The sequence below is a fragment of the Prionailurus viverrinus genome, chromosome D1 (genome assembly GCF_022837055.1).
Source record: "Prionailurus viverrinus isolate Anna chromosome D1, UM_Priviv_1.0, whole genome shotgun sequence".
Lineage (NCBI taxonomy): Eukaryota > Metazoa > Chordata > Mammalia > Carnivora > Felidae > Prionailurus > Prionailurus viverrinus.
Genome location: NC_062570.1, coordinates 53724312 through 53743656, shown reverse-complemented (window position 1 = coordinate 53743656; position 19345 = coordinate 53724312). Strand labels below are relative to the sequence as shown.

General features: G+C 46.3%; 1 protein-coding gene across 1 annotated transcript in view; it reads right to left on the bottom strand.

Moving 5' to 3' along the window:
• The window catches only part of TENM4 (teneurin transmembrane protein 4), a 747207-nt gene that overhangs the window by 152857 nt on the left and 575005 nt on the right, over positions 1-19345 (bottom strand).

Here is a 19345-nt window from a genome sequence, read left to right as displayed (position 1 = left end):
TCTTTCAAAAGGCACAGGAGTTTTCTCTCGTACTCCCTCTGCTGTCCCTGCATCCCTGGCATATGCTGTCATGCCCACCTTTTGCAGGGATGTGATTTTCTCAAACTCTTCCTACTACTTTTAGTATACTCTGTGTGACGTGACAAAGGAATATGGCATTTATTTCAGAAAGGTTTTAGCAAAAAAATAGTCAACGTTTTGTAGCATCAGGTAGTCCGGTCTTTTAACCTAGAAAATCTGTGTATTTGGAACAGCCTATTTCTCAATAATGCTGGATGTGGAATAAAGGAAAGAAGCCACTATATACTGAATATCTTCTTTGTGTCATGTATTTCCACAAAGCTCATCATTTCACTGTCACCAAATCTGCAAGCGTGTATTGTTATTCCTATTAAAAAAAGAAAAAAGAGGAGGCCCAGAGAAAGATGAAGTAACCTGCTGAGAACCACAAAGCCACTGAGTCCTGGAGGCGGGATTTGAACCCAGGACTCCAGGCCTGGTCTTCTTCAATGATACTGTGCTATCTGGGCCTTGAAGGAACTCACTCCACAGCAGGAGCCCGGGGGATGAACGAGGTGACAGATTTATGGCACAGCGAGGCCAGTCCTGAAGACAGCAAAGGATCCCTGCTAGAAGGCAGTAAACTCCAGAAATTTCAGGGCTTAAAGGGATCCAAGAGACCACAGCCTAATGCTCTCATTTAACACTGAAGGAAACTGAGACCCAGAGGAAAGGCAGTGACTCAACCAAGGTCTCAGAGTGAGTCAGAGGAAGGGTAAGGTGGGACAGAGTTAAGGGTTTCAGCCTGTTGTCTTAGCTCACAGCTACAAGTCATGAAGCCAAGACTAAGGCCTCTGTTAAATGAGATGTTAGCCTAAAAGACGTGAGTCTTGCCCACAGGAAATCTGCAGCCTAACTGGGAGAACGAGAGGACAGTTGTCACCCAGGCAGCAGTACAGGGCATGGAAGCAGCTTTGCCTAGAGGTACAGAGACCTGGTTCTGGGGTCCATTCTTCCAGTACCATGCTGGGGAGCCTAAAACAACTTCCTTCCCCTCTCTGGGCCTCACCTCCTTCATATGTGAAATGCAGGTGAAGGCAGAGATGACCCCTAGCACTACCCCCTGTTCTAAAATTTTATGAGTCTACAATTCATAAGAGAGCAACTGTGCAGAAAAGACATCCAGACAAGGAACCCTTAAATGTGACAAAGCACTTAGGGCCAATGCAGTGGGAATTGATTGAACAAAACCAGGACAGGGAAGGCTTCCCAGAGGAGGTGGGCTTGAGGAATGACCCAAATATGGATAGGTTAGGGAAAAAGTTGGGGGATGGTGAGGAGCTCCTAGCGTGGTACATTTCCCAGACAGGTCTCTTCCCAACTGTTTGCCATTATTAACTTGCAAACTACTTAAAAACGTTTGGCAAAAGAGTTCAAATGGGTAGTTCCTTTGGTGAATGGGTAGGAAATCCCATTCCCTCGATGTCCCCCTGCTAACAAGGGCAGTGCTAAGAACAAGAAGGTCCAGTCTGCCTGGACTCACTGCAGCACAAGGTAGTCCGGGTCCCGGCAGAGCGAGGCTCACAAGCCAGGGCCCTGGGCACCTCTGCTCTCTGTTGACTTTGCCTGGAAGAATCCACGTTCCTACTGCCTTAAGGTTATAAGTGTCTTTACAGAGAATGACTTGGGAACTTTCATTCTGAAGATGCTTTTAAAAATAAGAATTGTGAGTAAAGTTTACAGCCAGATTATTTTCACCTGAAGCTACTGGTTGACAGTACAACGAGAGAGGGTGGGTTCCACCCATGGCACTGCAGGAGGGGCACAGGGCAGAAGCAGGAGGCCTGGCTTCCGGGTCCTGCTCTGCTACTGAATGGCCGTGGGACCTTGGCCGTGTCACTTGATCTTTCGGCACCTGTTTCCTCATCCTTCCACTTGTTCCTCTTTTGCTTCCCTGCGTGGCAACTCCTAGTCCTTTCAAATCCAGCTCAAATGTCACCTCTCCTGACAAGCCTTCCTGATTTCTTGAAAAGGCTAAGTTACTCCCAGGACTGAAGGTAAGTTATTCACCCCTATTGAAACTCCACGTAGTCTACGTTGTTGTTACCACTGAGAGAATTCAACCGGATGATCTCAGAGAGCCCCCCTAGCTCTAAAACTCTCTGGTTCAGTCCGTCTCAAACCCAGGGGTATAAAATATGCCTCTTAATAAACTGCCACAGTTACCAGTTGCATTTTTAACAAGATCAATTGCAGATAAGTGTTACACACTGTCTAGATTTTGATTTATGAAGTCTGCGAGATACAAACCTGTTAATCATCTGCCAAAAAGCCTTCATAGTGAAATGGTGAGGAAAATACATTTTCCGTGACTGAGTATAGTGTTGTTTGCTGAATCTGACAGAATAGAAGCCTGTTTCCTTCGAAATTTGCCCCAGGCTGTTGGTGTCAGGGGAGGCAGAAGTTTTAAGAGACATGGAATAATTTTACGACAGCAACGAGGAAGTGGAAGGGAGACATTTAGAGAATATTTCCTTTGGACGAAATGTTTAGGTCTATAGTTTTTCTTCCACTTGGAAGGCTTTCAACTACCCCACAAATGAGTCTCCACTAACCAGATATCTCTATACTAAACATTAGGGCAGAAGTGACACTCATTGGCTTGGGAGAAGTGTGAACTTTATTGCATAAATGTTATGTTTCCAATTAGTGTTTGGTGAATTTCTTCCCCTTATAGTTCCTTCCTGCTTTGCTCATGTTCAAACTTCAGCTGCCTTCATTTAGCAGAAGGTGTACCTTTAGACTGCTCAGATCGGAATTAAAAATTTAGCTGCCTGTGAATAACTGACTTTCATAATCAGGGTGTATGGTATGTTGGAAAATGGGGGCCTTTTCCCCTCGCTTTTGTTTCTCTATCACAACAGTGGGTCCTGCTAGGAGATTTAATTTTCAGGAACTTGTTTTTCTTCCACAAATATTGGACTGTAAAGTTTAAGTGTTTCCTTAGCTCATTCTCTGGATGTGTGTTGTGAGTGGGTGTGTTCTCTGGATGTTGTACAAAATATTTTTCGAAATACAAAGGGGTGTCTGCAGAAGGAAGAGAAGGCAACGCTTTTTCCTAGAGGAGATGTGGAAACCATAGAAGCCTCAGTGAACCCATTACAGTGCCTCCCTTTGTCTGCTCACTACCCTTTTCCAGACCCAAATCATTAGCATTGCTGCGTCAGGGTGAAAGAGGAGCAGAGTTGATAAATATGTCCTCCTGGTCTGGGGTTGATGTCCAGGAAAGCCTGACTTCATTTTCCACCTTCTGCTTTCCTTTAAAAAAAAAAAAATTTTTTTTTAACATCTACTTTTTGAGAGGCAGAGAGAGACATAGCACGAGCCAGAGAGGGGCGGAGAAAGGAGGAGTCACAGATTCCAAAGTAGGCTCCAGGATCTGAGCTGTCAGCACAGAGCCTGATGCGGAGCTTGAGATCCATGAGATCACGACCTGAGCTGAAGTTGGACATTTAACTGACTAAGCCACTCAGGCGCCCTTCTGCTTTCCTTTTTTGGGATCCCAAAGCCTCCTTTTGTAGGAAACAGGGAGAAACCACAGAAGAAATCCCACCAGGGAGAGGAATACTAGTTCACAGGGGCAGTCACACCAGAGGAGGAAAGGAGGCCTTTCTCCTCCACGAGCCCACCAGGGTGTGAGCGCACCTGCTTCAGGCCCTGGTCTGGTCAGGCAAACCTCCAGGGTCATGGGAGCCTGCTTATGGATTCCAGCAGCAAAGACAGACAGAATCCGCTGTGAGTGAGGCCGGAGCTCACTGGCCATCCTCAGTCCCTCTTTTCTGCTCATCCAGTATGTATCCCTCGCTCCCAGCCCCTCCTCTGTCTCTTGGTCCCCTGTGATGTGCTCAGCCAACAGAAGCAACTCCTTCCACCGCTTCTCTCATCTCTCCTTAAGTTGTAAGTGTGCATGTCGGCATTTCTTTGGGAGCAGCAGCTCGAAAGACCAAAGTCTACCTATTGGTAGACCTATTGGATCCATCCTTTGCTTCTTCCTTTTGGCTTCTCTGTAGGAGGACAGATGCTAATGCTTCCGGCAAGAGCCAGGAACTTGGACTCTGGGACAGCCAACGGGATGACTGGGTACAAGGCCTTGACCGCAGCTCCTGAAATTTATACTTTAGGTTACATCTATTACATCTTCCTTGATTCTGAAAGGGGATTGGGTTTATTATGGGCAACCAGGAAAAGAAAGGAAGACAAACCAGACAGCATAGCTAGGATTTAATTCCACAGCAACTCAAGGTTGAGGAAAGACTCTAAGAGAGATCCTTTCATTCCCTCAAATGGAACCATGAAAGGTGTTATTACAGATTTTAATTTATTCTTCATAATAATTACGAGAAATAGTACCTTTGCCATCATTTTACACACTTACACCTCTCAGATGGAGACTGTGAGCTGCAGTCACTTCCTCAAGGTCACATGGCTAGCTGTAAGGGCAAATCTGGTAGGAGAACCAAGCTATGTCTGAAGCCAAAGAAGCCGAGTTTGTGATAGACTTTCTGAAGCAGAGTATGGGCTCTGGAGCCAGGCTGCCTCTGGCTGGCTATGTGCCTTTTGGACAAGTCGTCTCTAAATATCGGTTTCCCCATCTGTGAAATGGGTTAGTAACAGCCACCTAAGAGAGCTATTTTGAAGATCTAATACTGTAACACTGTGCATGTAAAGAGGTTTGCTCAGGACTTGGTAGAGTGGACACTTTGGTTTTAAAGAAGGGTCACACAAGCCTTCCATTTATGAACCGAAGCAATATACTAACCTGGTCTAATGAATCCAAGCAAGGCAATGTGGGCTTTGGGAGGTAAACATACACACACACACACACACACACACACACACACACACGCATAAAACACACAGAAACTCCCCATGGTAAAACAGGAAAACAAACAAGCATGGTGTTGAATGTGAAGAAGGCAGGGCGGTTGGGTAGATTTCCTCCTGGGGAAAAGCACTATCAAAACAAATTAAACCTGTTGTCTCCCAGAAGCCCAAACACAGGCAGACTTGTGCCAACATCTGAAAGAACTTTTCTCCCTGTGCACTCTAGATTGGCACTGGGAAGGTGCCAGGTGCTGGAAAGCTGTTCCATGGCCTGTGAGGTGTCAGTCCCTGTAGGTGCCCCAGTGATCTGTGCAGATGATGGGATTCAAAGGCCTCCAGTCTGCAACAGTCTAGGTCAATGCAATGACAAAAATCTGACAAAGCTCCTGACAGCCTGGGCTTGAAGCCAGTTCTGCACTGGTATGTTAACTGGGAGGTCTGTTTTCGATCAGACCCAGAAGTTTACCAACCACTCTTAAGAGCAGCTCTAAGGAGGGGTCTAGGAAAAATGATTATTCCCTTGACTACATTAAGTGTCGGTTCTTTGTTAATTATTTCTTTGGGGGCAAACAGAATTTCTCCAGTAAGACTATGAGCTCCTTGAAGACAAGCATCACATTTGGTTCTCCAAAGAGTCTGCTGTGTGCTACACACACATAGCCAGTACTCAGTAATATTCATTGTGTTGAGAAACGGACCGAAATACAAAGAGGAGAATGGAGGAAAGAGGGCAGGAGGCATGGGATGACAGTCAGACTCCAGAGAATGGCTAGTAGTTGGCAAACAAAGCCACTGTTTCTTTGCCCTACAGGTTTAGATGTGCACTGCCTAGAAGAAAGGGGCTGATAAGAAGTGCAACTCTGTGTTGCACTCTCAGACCGTATCTGGAGTTCAGTAGTTCACGTCCAGGAGCCACATTTAAGAGACAGATAAGATGAGCTTGAGCAGGTTTACTGAAGAGCCATGAAGGCAAGGATAAGAGAACTTGAACACACATTTCAAATAAAGAATTCCTGAAGGGATTGGGAATTTAGCTTACTCTGGGGGCATGACCTCTGTTTAAAAATATCTGAAGGGCTATTATGTAAAACAAGGATTGGACTTTTGTTTTGTGGCCCTAAATGAGGTTGATTAGGTCCAATGAGTAAGGACTATATAGTCCTTGGGAAATGGGCTTAGCTCCAAAGAAGAAAGAGTTCTGTACAAGTCAGAGCAGGATACAATTTACTATGTTGGATTATAGTCTACTAAGTTGTATGGATGCACCCAAATACTGTATTCTTCTTGAGGGCAGGGAATGTCATTCGTTTCTGAATCTTCAGTAAACAGTAACATCCTTGGCTCACGGCAGGCGTTAAATGAATGTATGTTGGCTGAGTGATGAAATGAATGGACTAGGTGACCTATAAGACCATACATTTTCAGTTACTGGATGTATTCAAAGAGAGGGCAAACTGATGGCTGGCAGAGATACCGCAGGGGGATTCAATATAAGTTGTATCGCATCATCTAAGCTTGAAATCTTCTGAAGCTATAAGTCACGTGTGAGGGAACAGGCCTGGACTATATTGAGACACTTGGGTTCTAGGCCTACTCCTGCCCCCAGCGTGTTAGGTGACACTGGCCAGATCCCTTCCTCTCTCAGGGTCTTTCTTTTCATCTGCGAAATTAAATTCATTCAGCAAATATTTCCCAAGCATCCAGTCTGGCTCAGGAAGTGTTCCAGTGAAGTGGATGGCTTGGGTGATCTTTCAGATCTAACACTCTGTGATCTAATGAATCAACCCAAATTGTCAGTCGTTAGCTACACAAACAGATGAAAGAGCTGAAACATGATGAAAATCATCATGTTTGGGATTTGAAAATGTTTTTTAACATTTATTCATTTTTGAATGGGGGAGGGGCAGAGAGAGAGGGAGACACAGAAACAGAAGCAGGCCCCAGGCTCCAAGCTATCAGCACAGAGCCCGACGCGGGGCTCGAACTCACGGACTGCAAGATCATGACCTGAGCCGAGGTTGGCCACTTAACCGACTGAGCCACCCAGACGCCCCTCATGTTTGGGGTTTGAGAGGAGAAAAGGAGGCTTGCTCACTTAAGGACTGACTTTGACTTTTTACACCTTCCTTCCGAGTCTGCGGATAACGGCTAGTGAACATCATGTTATCCTCAGGCTGTGAGATGGGCAGCAAGGCCGAGTCCTCAAGACAAGGCTGGAGAGGAGGCCTCAGGCTGGGAGCCCCCACTCTGTTCCCGGGGCTGTTGGTGACTGCTCTCCCAGGTGTCAGAGGCTCCACTGTTGGCTCTGGTTCCGCTGCCTTGCCTGGAGAATGCTGCACATGTGGTCTCCTACCATGCCCCACGAGCATATGCCAGAGAGGCCACTGAGACACTCAAGATGTGCTGATGAGGCTCACAAGTGCTATGCTGTTCGAGAAGGGCTTCAAAGGAGAGGTGCGTGCTCACATGTTTGGAGACACAATTCCTTCCCTTGTAGATCTACCAATCCTCCACCGGCCGCTCCTTCGGACGTGTGATGCTCTGCCCACAGCTCCTGCCTAAGCAGCAGGCCCAAGCGGCCCAGGGGACACCACCTCCTCACTGGCCACAGCTGACTGGGCTGGGATGAGCACCTGACCCAAACGGACTCCGTGCACCGGCTGACTGGCACGCTCTGATGTGGCCTGGTGTGCAGAGGATCTGGGCCAATCAGAGACCCACTCTCTAGGATCTGAACGAACATGCACCCAGGGAACGTGCTGTCTGAAGTCTCAGCTTACTCGTCTATGAAATGAGAAAGCTGCTTGCCTTACACAACTGTCGTGAAGATTAAAGAAAACCACTACCCATGTATGAGTCTGTGTATATGTACATAGTGCACGCATACATATATATATATATATATATATATATATATATATATATGGACACACCCTGGCACACATGAGGTGCTCAGGAAATGCTGCTTTGCTCCTGTCCCCAGTATAGTGTCAGTGATTATAAACCTTTAGCCTGTGTCAGTCAGCTGAAGGGCTGGATTGCTAGGCCCTACCTCCAGAGTTTCTGATTTCACAGGCCTGGGGTAGGGTCCCAAGTGATGCCGATGCCCTTGGGTACCCTGGGTATCACTTTGAGAAGCACCGGTCTGGAAGAAAGGCTGAGACTTTACCCACAGGTCTATCAAAACAAGCCGGAGGGGACAGAAAGATCTAAACTATGCAAGAATGCCATAACTTGTGGACCACTTCCAAAGAGGAGGGCCGGGTCCTCCAGGAGGTAGTATTTGAATAGCTCTTGAAGAACAGACAGCCCTTTGAAATGCAAAGCAGTTCTGGGCAAGATGGGGGTCGAGCCAGAGCCAGAGCCAGAGCCAGAATAATCATCTTTGCTGCTCCCACGCAGCGACCTGCTGATCATCATGCCAACTTCATGTCAAGTCTGTCTTTAGAACAAATTATTTAAGAAATCAGGTTTTTAAAAGCTCTACTCAGCTGCTGGCTAGAGAGTTCCATCTAACGAACATCACTTTGTGATGAATTATTCTGTGATGACAGACAATGGGGGAACAGAAACAGGCTCTGAGGAGGTGGGGTGGGGGGAGCTGCTAATTATTCTCCAATCATTTACCCAGGCTTGTCGCCAAACTCAATACTGCTCATGAGCTACGTAGAAAACCGGTCAGCATGGTCTGGTTTGAAAACATACAGAGCTATGTAGATGACCTAGAGCCCCGCAGGTTAGGAAACTCCCATGACAGGGATGCCTGGGTGGCTCAGTCGGTTAAGTGTCTAACTCCTGACTTCGGCTCAGATCTTGATTTCACAGTTCGTGGGTTCAAGTCCTGCATCGGGTTCTGCACTGATAGGGCAGAGCAGAGCCTGCTTGGGGTTCTCTCTCTCTGCCCCTCCCCTGCTTGTGTTCCTTCTCTCTCTCTCTCTCTCTCTGTTTCATAAAAAAGAAAGGAAAAGAATAGAAAAGAAAATAAAGGAAAAGAAAAGAAAAGAAAAGAAAAGAAAAGAAAAGAAAAGAAAAGAAAGGAACTCCCATGACGGCCAGGACTTCACCTGGAAAATGGAAAGAAATGTCTGGGCCACATTATCTCTGGCCTGGACCAGTGTGTTAGCATTGTGAGTGCATGTCTGCCTACAGCCTTATCCCTCTCAGTCTGCTCTATACCTGCAGGCCTGGGCTGTCATTCTGAAACTGAGTGTCTTCAGGCCACTGACAAGGCCAATGCTCCTCAGCATCCAGAGTAGATACCACTAATTGGAGGCTTTTGTTTGCACAGTGTTTAAAAAATTTTGAATCGGTGGCCAGGATTTCTAAACAAGGAGAGCTCATTAAAAAATCTTCATGGTGGCAGGGCACCTGCCTGGGTGGCTCAGTCGGTTGAGCATCCAACTCTTGGTTTTGGCTCAGGTCATGATCTCAAGGTTTGTGGGTTTGAGTCCCACATTGGGCTCTATGCTGACGGCGTGGAGCCTGCTTGATTCTCTCCCTACCTCTCTCTCATCCCCTCCCTGCTCACTCTCTCTCTCTCAAATAAAAAACAAAAAACAAAAGAAACCTTCGTGGTGGCTTTTCCTGAAAAATTGGAAGATCCAGCATGGCAACAATCTCTTCTCATTTAGGAGAGGCCCCTATACTGTGGGCACCTGCTTGGCCCCCGAGACATTGGAATGTAGGACTCCAGCCTGGAATGGTGTTTCTAAATGTCATTTATATAAAGGTACTGCCTTTATGCCGTTGTCATAGACACATGCTATCTGTCCTATTATTCACTTAGTATTTTTGGCTCATTTATTTTCTTGAATGTTTTAAAACAGAAATTTGAAACAATAGTTCGATGTACCTAATTATATTTTTCCAGCTCACTAAAATAAACACGTAAGTTTTGAAATTGAGTCTTTCTATGTATAACGCAAAATATTCTCAAGAACTATACCTCAGGGAACATTAGAGAGGAGAAAGCCCAAATCTCTGAACCAGGAGTTTAAAGCTCTAACTTCTCTTTCCAAAATAACTTCTTTGCCACAAAAGTCCTCCTCATGGCTTCTGTGATGCTTCCAAATTCCTCCCCACCCTCACCCCAACCCCACCCCCGCCGGAACCCACACATCTTTTCCAGCCTCCCTGACTATGCCAGTGCTCACCTGCAAAGCCCTCTCCCCAACCTCATACATGTGTCCAGGTCCTGACTATCCTTTGAGCCTCCCCGGATTCCTTCTAGCAAGATAGGTCTCTCCCTCTCTCTCTCTCTCATCTGAATCCTAATGGCAATTTCCTTCCATCCTTCACTTATCACCTACTGCTTTCTACCTTGCAGTCTTGTTATTTATGAGTATAGCTCTTTTCCCCTAGAGGACTGCAAATTCTTCGAGAGGAAGGAATCCATTTCCAATTCCTCATCTCGTCCATGTCTCCCAGGTGACTGGCACACTGCCTTGTCTGCAGTAGCTACTCCCTCAACACTTGTTAAATATCAAGTGACAAAGGGCAACCTGTGCTTGAATTAGCGTCCTTTGGTGTGTTAAGTCTCAAATCCTCAGGCTGGGCTGGAAGGTCTGCTTCCTTGTTGATTTCTTTTTTTTTTTTTTCCTCCAAATTTCATTTCTATAAGTTTTTTTCCAGAGCTGCCGCTTTTTTCCATCTCTCTTCCTCTGGGCCTGCTATATTCAGCTAGACACTGTCTCCGGCCCTCTTCTCCCCGAGCAGCATGAGCCATGTGTCTGGGGAACCGGCGGGAACATGACTTTGCAGAGCCCCAGCTCTCTTCTCGAGCAAGAGCTGTCAGGATGGCTTCTGTGAATTATGGACTTGAATTACTTCTTTCAGGACATAACACAATATAATGATTAACAAGATGGATAAATTCTCAGACTCTGGTGGATTTTTCTTTACAATAACTATAATGCGTGTCGGTCAGTTGCACAATGATTTGAACAGTATTTCTTTCTTATTTATCTAGTAGGTAACGCTCAACATAATAACGTGGGTCTCTGTCTTTGGGCCAGAGGCCAAGTTGGACTTCTGCTGAACACCAAATCCTATTATAGATCATGGTAATGTAATTAGATGCTCAAGTTAAATATTTTATAGCTGCTGTAGCCATCTTGACAGATCACTCCCTCAGCCTCTAGGCAGAAAGTGCCCAAATGGCAAAGGCGAAAACTACAGATCTTGCAAGGAATTGAGAAACAGTTGCTGCTGTGAAAAGTCTGCGGAAACTTCTGGCCACCTCTGACCCTCTGGCAGCAGCAGGACTCTGAGCCACCATTATACTAGGTTGTAATACAGCCTGGGCCAGACCCAGAGAGGAAGTCTCCCTCGATGACATGCTGGCCGGTCCCCAGGCCAGGACTATCTGCTCTCTGCCCAGTGAGAGGTTTAGAGGCACAGCTATCTGTATGCTTGAGTGATCAGAGTCCGTAGGGTCCCTGGAGCACTAGAGCACAGCCCCTGTGGCTGGCTATCCCTCTTCCCAGGCCCCTGGCTCCTTCCCCTTGCCTAATAGGCTGGAACATGAGCACCAATCCAGGTGTGGTCAGCTAGGCTCTGCCTCCCCATGCTTAGCCTCTAACCCCTCAGTGCCTCAGGGCTGGAGCCTGGTATAAGTCCTACATAATTGGACTTCACTTGGCTGGAACCCCCTGACCCATGACTGAGTGTGGGCTATGCAATCAGCAGCCCTGGGTCTGACTTCCATCTCTCTCACTGACTGTGCAACGCTGGGAGAATCATTTAGGGTCTTCAAATCCTCCAAATTCCTCACTCACTTATCTCACAGCATGGATGGGGGTTAACTGAGATAATGCACACGAAGCACTTTGTGGAGCTTACAGCAAATTTCTCATCAGTGCTAGGTAGAATGGGACCAAGTCACAACAAACCAAAGCAAACCCATGTTGGACAGGCCAAGTCAGAGGCCATGTGATATAAAAGATAGAGTACACTCTTTAGAGTGAGACCCTGGGCATTCTCATCCCATTATGCCATATCCTGTGTGACCTCGAGCAAGTCACTTCACCTCTCTGTGCCCCAGTTTCCTTGCCTGTAAAACGGGAGTGGTTATACAATGCCTGACACACAGTAGTTCTTACAGTATTAGCAACTGAGTGACTATGGGTAAGGGGATGTGGACCCTGCTCAGAATGTGAGTATCCCCTGGCTGTCCCCTGGCTGACCTCAGCTCACTTCTCCCCCATCAAGGGCTCCTGGTCTGCTGTGCCTACAGGTACATGCACTTTATGACACCAGGACAAGCAGAAGTCAGGCTCTCAGCTTGGGAAAGCAGCAACTACTGCCCCAACGCCCTCTCCATACAGCACAGGCTTACATTATTAAGACACAACTGGGTCCGTGTAAGAGATTACATTTCTTCCATCTGCGTGACGTGGTGCAGCACACAGAAATGTGCCCACATGGAAGTACTCAGGCTGCTGAATTCCCTTTTCCTTTCAGCTCAGACCTCCGATGCATGGATGAATATTCTATAAACACTACTCCCTTTCTACGAAAGATGAGTTGTAAGGGTCCAGCCTCGCTGACATGCCCTGGGAACATTTCCCATGAGCCCCTTCATACTGGCCAGCTCTGGGCTTCTTCCCTCTGCTACCGTTCACCCTGAGAAGCCTGGCTGTGTGCACAAAAAGGTTGGGGGGCAGGCTGTTCTGCTGACGGGGCCTGATCCACTGCTACAACCTCATCGTGGGCCTAGCAGCTGAAGGCAGGGCACACACGTGCACACAGACGTGCAAGAAGACGCCCGAGCTGCACCCTCTTCAGTTGGCAGGGGCTGATGCTGGGCTTGTTGGGTCTTGAGGCTTCCAAAGGATGTAGCAGAAACCAGGCAAAGCATGACCACGCTGCCAGGGAACAGACTCCCCTTGCTGGGGCTTCGGCCTCCTCCTGGGGCTGGAGTAAATGACCTCTTAGTCCTGAGTCCTACACCTGTAGGGACAGTATCTCTGCCTGCATCAGCCTCTATCACTTCACCTTCCATGCCTGGTGGCTGGCCAGTGGTCCAGAGGACGCAGGTGCACGTTCTCTCTAGAACACTTGGGTCTGAGGAGGCCGCTGCTCTGGTCATCTGATGGTTTGGAAGGTTTGGGGAGAGCAGCTTTAATTCATGATGGCTGAGTGGAATCTCTTGTCCTTCCCAGGCTCTGGGGAAATCCCAGCCTTCACACTCAACAGCCAGGACAGTAAATTAAGAGCAAGACGCTGGGCCAGAGAGCACTTCCAAAACATCCTCTGAAAGTCAAAGACATGCTAGAATATTTACCTCTCTTTTCCATCCAAGCTTCTTAGATTTCTAGCGCAGATACAAGTTTTCAATAATAAAAGAATAAATTCAGACATTCAGTAAGGTAACAATGGCAATCATCGTAATGGCCCTCACCACCATCTTTTAATGCGTCCTGCCATGTGCTAGGCCCTGTGATAAGCACACAAATCTCATATATTACTGAACGCTCACCAGCATTAAGAGTTAGGTATCACTATCCCTATTTTTCAGTCAGAGGAAATGAAGACTCAGAAAAGGGAAATGGCTTGCTCAAGATTACAGAGCCAAGAACTGTCGGGTCCCCCAAACATCTAGTTATTGAAAACCTATGATGCCGCAGGTACAGGAGACAACTGATTTCACTGCTCCCACTCCGCCCCACAGGCTGCTCAGGCTTTCATGACAGCTCAAGTCAAAGTGCCCTGTAGTGAGTTATCGCAGGGCCCGCCTCCCCAGGGCAATTAGCACTTGGAGGGCCAAGGGGTCTAAGCTCCTCAGTAGCCCCAGGTCTCAGTTCACAGTCAGGTCAAGAGCAAATGCTTGGTAAGTGGTCAGCTGAGATAGGATGAAGTCACAGCCTCTGCACTCAGACCTTATAGTCCCATACGGGTGACAAAAAGATGGGTCCCCTTGAGGTACGCACCTGCACTGAATACATGTATAAAGCCCTGAGGGGGAAGTGACACCTCAGAGTCCTCCAGGAAAACACTGTGGCTCAGCACTGGGGGCTGGGCAGGTAGTCTCCATGCAGAAAAGGGCCCTTGGAGCATTGAGAAGGAATACGTTCAAAGTCAGGTGTTCCCAGAATTAGGTCGAGCAGCAGAACAAGACAAGCAAGAGAATGGAGGCTGTGAGGGGCAGTCTGCTGGTGGATGTCAGTAATGAGGGGCAAAAGAGACTTCAAACTTCCCACAGTTTGAACCGGAGGCCCAAAGGAGCTGTACTTGGGGCAGATCAAAGTGCCCACCGCTATAAATATCCCTCCTCTCTGAATAGCCTTTTGAGACCCACAGCAACCAGGCTGGCTAGAACCACGGGCTTCGGCCTAGGGCTCTGACTCCACTCCACACCGCCCCCCCTCCCGAAGGACTTTGAGGCCCTCAGCCAGTGAACGTGCTCCTGCTTGGAGACTCAGACTCCAAGAACAAATGAAAGGGATGTGGAGGCCTACTGCCTTTTGGCCGACCTGCAGGCATGCAGGTGTGCCCCCCCCATTATATCACTTAAACCTTTTGAAGCTCATGGTCTCAAGGTCTCACAGCTGGGTGGCTATAGAACTGGGCCTAACTGGCTCCTCTTATTCTCACTCTCCTCAGCACTGTCCTGCACTTCAAGTAGCTTCTCTTCCCGGATTTTTGTTCTGTGACTCTTCCCTTGCTTCCTAACAAAATCCTCTAGGCCTTCTTGGCCCACCTACACTATACTGACCCTCATTGTTGACCTTCTCAAAATTACAATGACGATTCACCTTGCACTACTGGTAACACCCCTGCCCCCATGCTATCAGTGCTAAGTCTTCCTGGGTTGTGAGAAGCTCTTAAAGGACAAGGACCCCAGAGAACACCACCTTCGTCTCTCTCAGGGAGCGGCATTGTGCTTTGCTAAAAAAAAAAAAAAAAAAAAAAAAAAAAAAAAAAGTATAACCAATGTATATGTTTTGATTTGCTTTTTTAGCAGGGTAAACAGAGTTGGGTATATAAAGGTAAAACCTAAACTTGGACAACTTGTAACTTGTGAAAACAATAAATACGAAAGCAAATTTTGGACTAACACTAATGCTGACATTTATTATGCATTTAGTGGGGAGCCTGCTCTGTAAGCGTTAACTCATTTCCCCCTCCTAACAAAGTCCGAGCGGATTAGCACTCCCACTGCTGGATGTGTTTTCTTGGCTATGTCTGCCCGAGGCTACATAGCTACTAAGAGGAGGTGCAGGTATCCGATCCCAGGTGCTCTGGCCACAAATCTTCTCTCAACCATTGTACTGTATGGAAAGGCTGAAGACTAACTTCCAGTCACTGTGGTATCCTCACCTTGACTTACTCTGGACAATGAAGGCTCAGAATGAACAGATTCTCTTACTGGAGGGAAATGGACTGGGCTAAGTGAGGAGATGTGACAGGAGCCAGGGGGTCTCTCTGAAGTTCCTACTGCTACCTCCAATGGACACTTTAACTCTTTCTTCCTTGACCCCTGTAACATTTTTTTTCCAATTTTTTTTTCTAATTCAAAGTAATGTATGTATAGCTTAAAAAGTCAACGATACTTGGGGTGCCTGGGTGGTTCAGGTGGTTAAATGTCCAACTCTTGATTTCAGCTCAGGTCATGATCTCACGGTTCATGAGATCGAGCCCCATGTTGGGCTCTGCACTGACAGCATGGAGCCTGCTTGGAATTCACTCTCTCCCTTTTTGCCCCTCCCCCCCACCCCAAAACAAATAAACTTTAAAAAAATGTCAATACTGTAGAGCTTACAATGAAAATAGCAGTCCTCTGCCCCACCCCCACATCTGCATGCCACACCCCAGACAACTTGTCTCAACTCTTTTGGCTATTTCTTCTAGAATTTACTTCAATATTTCTAAAGAATGTGCTTATACAGGTATATTTTTTACTTACATTTGATTTTATCTACCACCACTGTTACCTACTCCTTCTGTCCAGTGCGATCTAATGGAAAAGACTGATTTTTTGCTTGTATTTAACTTCCTATGTTTTTATTCATAACCCTATTCATACTATCCAACAAAACTAAAATCCCCTGAAGTAGAATTTGACCATGTGGTCAAACATACCAGGTAATGCCAGTCTGGCTCACAGGTTTTCTTTTTGCTTGGGGATCTCCCTCCTGAGCCTTCTGCCCTGCTGTGGTGTGGTGTGTTTGTTTTCTGGGCCTGCTACACATCCATCATTCTGGGACTTCACCTCTCTCATTCACTGAACCCCTTGTTTCCTGGACCCCTCTTCTTGGTCTAGTTTAATAGGTTTTCTAGGTGTGCAAAATGGTTTGATGCTGACCTAGCTGCATTTCAGGGATTAGAGAAGCAGAGAACTTCCATGCTGTTCCTCCATCTTGCCCCCCCCAACCTAGTTTAATAGGCTTTGATGGAGCACATTTTCCAGTAGCCTCCTTGAGAAAAGGTGAATGGGAGGTATGATTTTTAGGGCCTTGCGTGCCTGTAATCACCTTTATTCTACTCTTACCCTTGATTGATAATTTGATTGTGTGAGATGGCGCCGGGATACCTAAGGGTCTAACTGTTGCCGTTTACCACCCACCGAGACTTGACCCCATCCACGTTTCAGCTCTGTGCCCTCCCCTTGCCCTCTGCTGTACCTGGTACCTGGTTTTGGGGGTTTTTTGGGGCTCTGCTCCTCACTGACATCTTAATCAGCAGAGGCTTAGTATTCAGTTTTCTCCATGCTGCTAATTCAACCCACTTTGTTTTCCAAAAGTCTGCTGACCTCTCTTGATGGCTATTGTCTCTTATTCTTTTTGTTCTTGTGGGTTTGTTCCTGGTTTGAAATCACTGCTCTCAAACGGGTGGGACCCCAGGAGGGAGATACATATAACCTTTAACCATAAGTTCCTGTCAATAGCATTTGAGATGATTTTCCGGTCCTTTTTTCTTTGAAGTTCTCTCTCCCCTTGGATTCAAAAAAGCACACTGATAGTTCTGTCACTGTAGCCACTCACTCTCACTCATTCCTCCTCTGGCTCCTCCTCTCCTGGTGGGCCTTGGGTGTCTGTCTTAAATCCTCCTACCTCCTCCCTACTTGTCACTCGCCTCGTTCTCTCTGTTCAGTTTCAAGGTCTCAGCTTAGATGTCATGCATTTCCTGACCCCTTGCCCAATTAGGTTGCCTCCTTTGTTGAATGCTTCCCCAAACTCCACCCCTCGCCTTCATAGCTCATCATGGCCACAGTGCTGATCAACGTCCTTCTCCCTGCACTGAGAGATCCACTGGGGCACGTCCCTGAGACGTTTGTCCTCAGCTGTCACACTGCCCAAGCGGAGGGCATGGCACACAGAAGGTGCAGAACAGACACATACCGGATGACGGTGTGCTTGCGAGGAATAATGAATAAATGGGTCAATGAAATAGGAGAACTGGATTCAAACCCAGGCTTGTCCATACACTTGCTGTGTGATCTTGGACCAGTAAAAGAACCTTAACTTCTGGACTTCAGCTCCTGCTGCTTCTACTGAAGAGGGACAACAATCCAAGTGCCATCCTGCCTCACTGAGTTGTGAAAATCAAAGTACACACGCAAAAAACTGTACGTCACTGTGCTCAGTAAGCTACAAGTCCTATACAGCATAAGGGATTATTACTGTCATGGTAAACTCTGCTACACAGAAAATTCTTATTCGTTTTAGATATGGGAGACATAGGACACAGAATGGCAGGCTCAGGTCTCCAATCTCACAATTCTTTAAAATATGCTTTCTTTCTGAAAGAAAGAATCCCACTAAGCCTTCTCTGCTTTCTCCTAAAACTGGGCTTTCATGATGGAGGGGCCACCTGGGGTCTTGCCTTCAACCTTAAGCAAAGCTGACTGGAAAGCACGGCGCGCTTTCATGGTTAACAGTTTTAACTTAATGCATTCTTTACAAAGAAAAAACAAACAAACAAAACCAATGGAAATATTTATATGCATCCAGGTGTGTAAGAGAGCTGAAGATGCCCACAGCATCTGCCGCACTTGCCGGCTGACTTTGGTTCAACTCAGATCCTTTCTTGGCCTCTCGATTTGCTCACTGGATCACTTGTGTGAATGGGGGAGAGGGGGAAAGCGTAGAAAACCTCAGCTCTTAGAGGTTATAAGGCTCACAAGTCTGTTTCATAGCTCCCGTCATCAGCGCTCTGAAGCACGCATGAGGTTCAGTTTGGAAGAGGACCGGATTCCAATGGCTAGCTGACACCCTAGAATAGTAGCACTTGGCTTTGCAGGAAGGGCATGTGGGAACAGCATGGTTTCAGAGTTGAAAGACTTGAGTTCCACTTCACATTCTGCCTCCAACAAATTACATTGTCACTAATAGATGTGTTCATGCTGTAAACGTAACTTCTGCGTCCTTCGGGGGACACATGCTGAGGACAAATGCTGAGGATGACAAGCATTTCCCCTTGTTTCATACACTTCATGCTGATAATTTATAATGGTTGAGTAATATTCACTATGCAAATATTCCATAATTTGCTTATATGCTTTCTTATCATTAGACATTGGGCTGTTTTCAAATTTTCACAATTTTAAGCAGTGCTAAGATAAGCAAGTAGCTTTTGCTAAATATTAGCTTATTTCTTTAAGAAAGACTCTCAGAAGTTGAAAATATAAACGTTTTTATGATTTAATATAAAATGCCAACCTGCTTTCCCAGTGGGGTGCATTCATTTACAGTGCAAATATGTGTGGGTACAGTTTCACTGCAGCCCATTCAAATTGGGTATTAACTTGGAGAGGGGGGCCTTCTAATTTATTAGGTTAAAAAAAACCAATCATTTTAATTTGCACTTAGATTGCTGATGAGGTTAAACATATTTTATGTATGTTTAAAACACATCATGTATATTTGCAAACTTTTCTACCTGTGAAGTTTAGTATCTGAGATCCTAATTTTGTTCACAGCATCTGTACCATAATATCATATAGACATGAACTCTTCCTTGATCTCTCAAATTTACTTCAAATATTTTCTCAGTCTACTATTTTCCTTCTTAGGTTGACAAGTCTTGTAGGACATATGGAAGTTTTACAATTTTATGTAAACATCTGCTAGTCTTTTTTTTTTTTTTTCTTTGCAATTTCTTCGGTGACTTTTAAGCTTAAAAGTCCTTCTCTAGGCCAAGGCTACATGAACATCGGGTTTTACCCTCTTTTAGTTTGGCTTTCAAATATTTATCTGTTTAATCCATCTGGAATGCATTTTACCATATGGTGTGAAGTGAAGTCTGCATCAGAGGGTGAAAACGCAAATTCCTCCAGGGGCCAGGCAGGTAAGTTAGAGAAGCAAAGCAGGTCAGGTGTGAGGAAACAGAACGAGGTGCAGACTGTGGTGAATTACACAGTGTTCAGGAGGGCAGGGACTTGTTCCTGCAGGAATTTCAGTCTCCTAACTTTTAAAGGTAAGCCATAAACCTAGAGCTTTATGGGAAACTGCCCAATTTT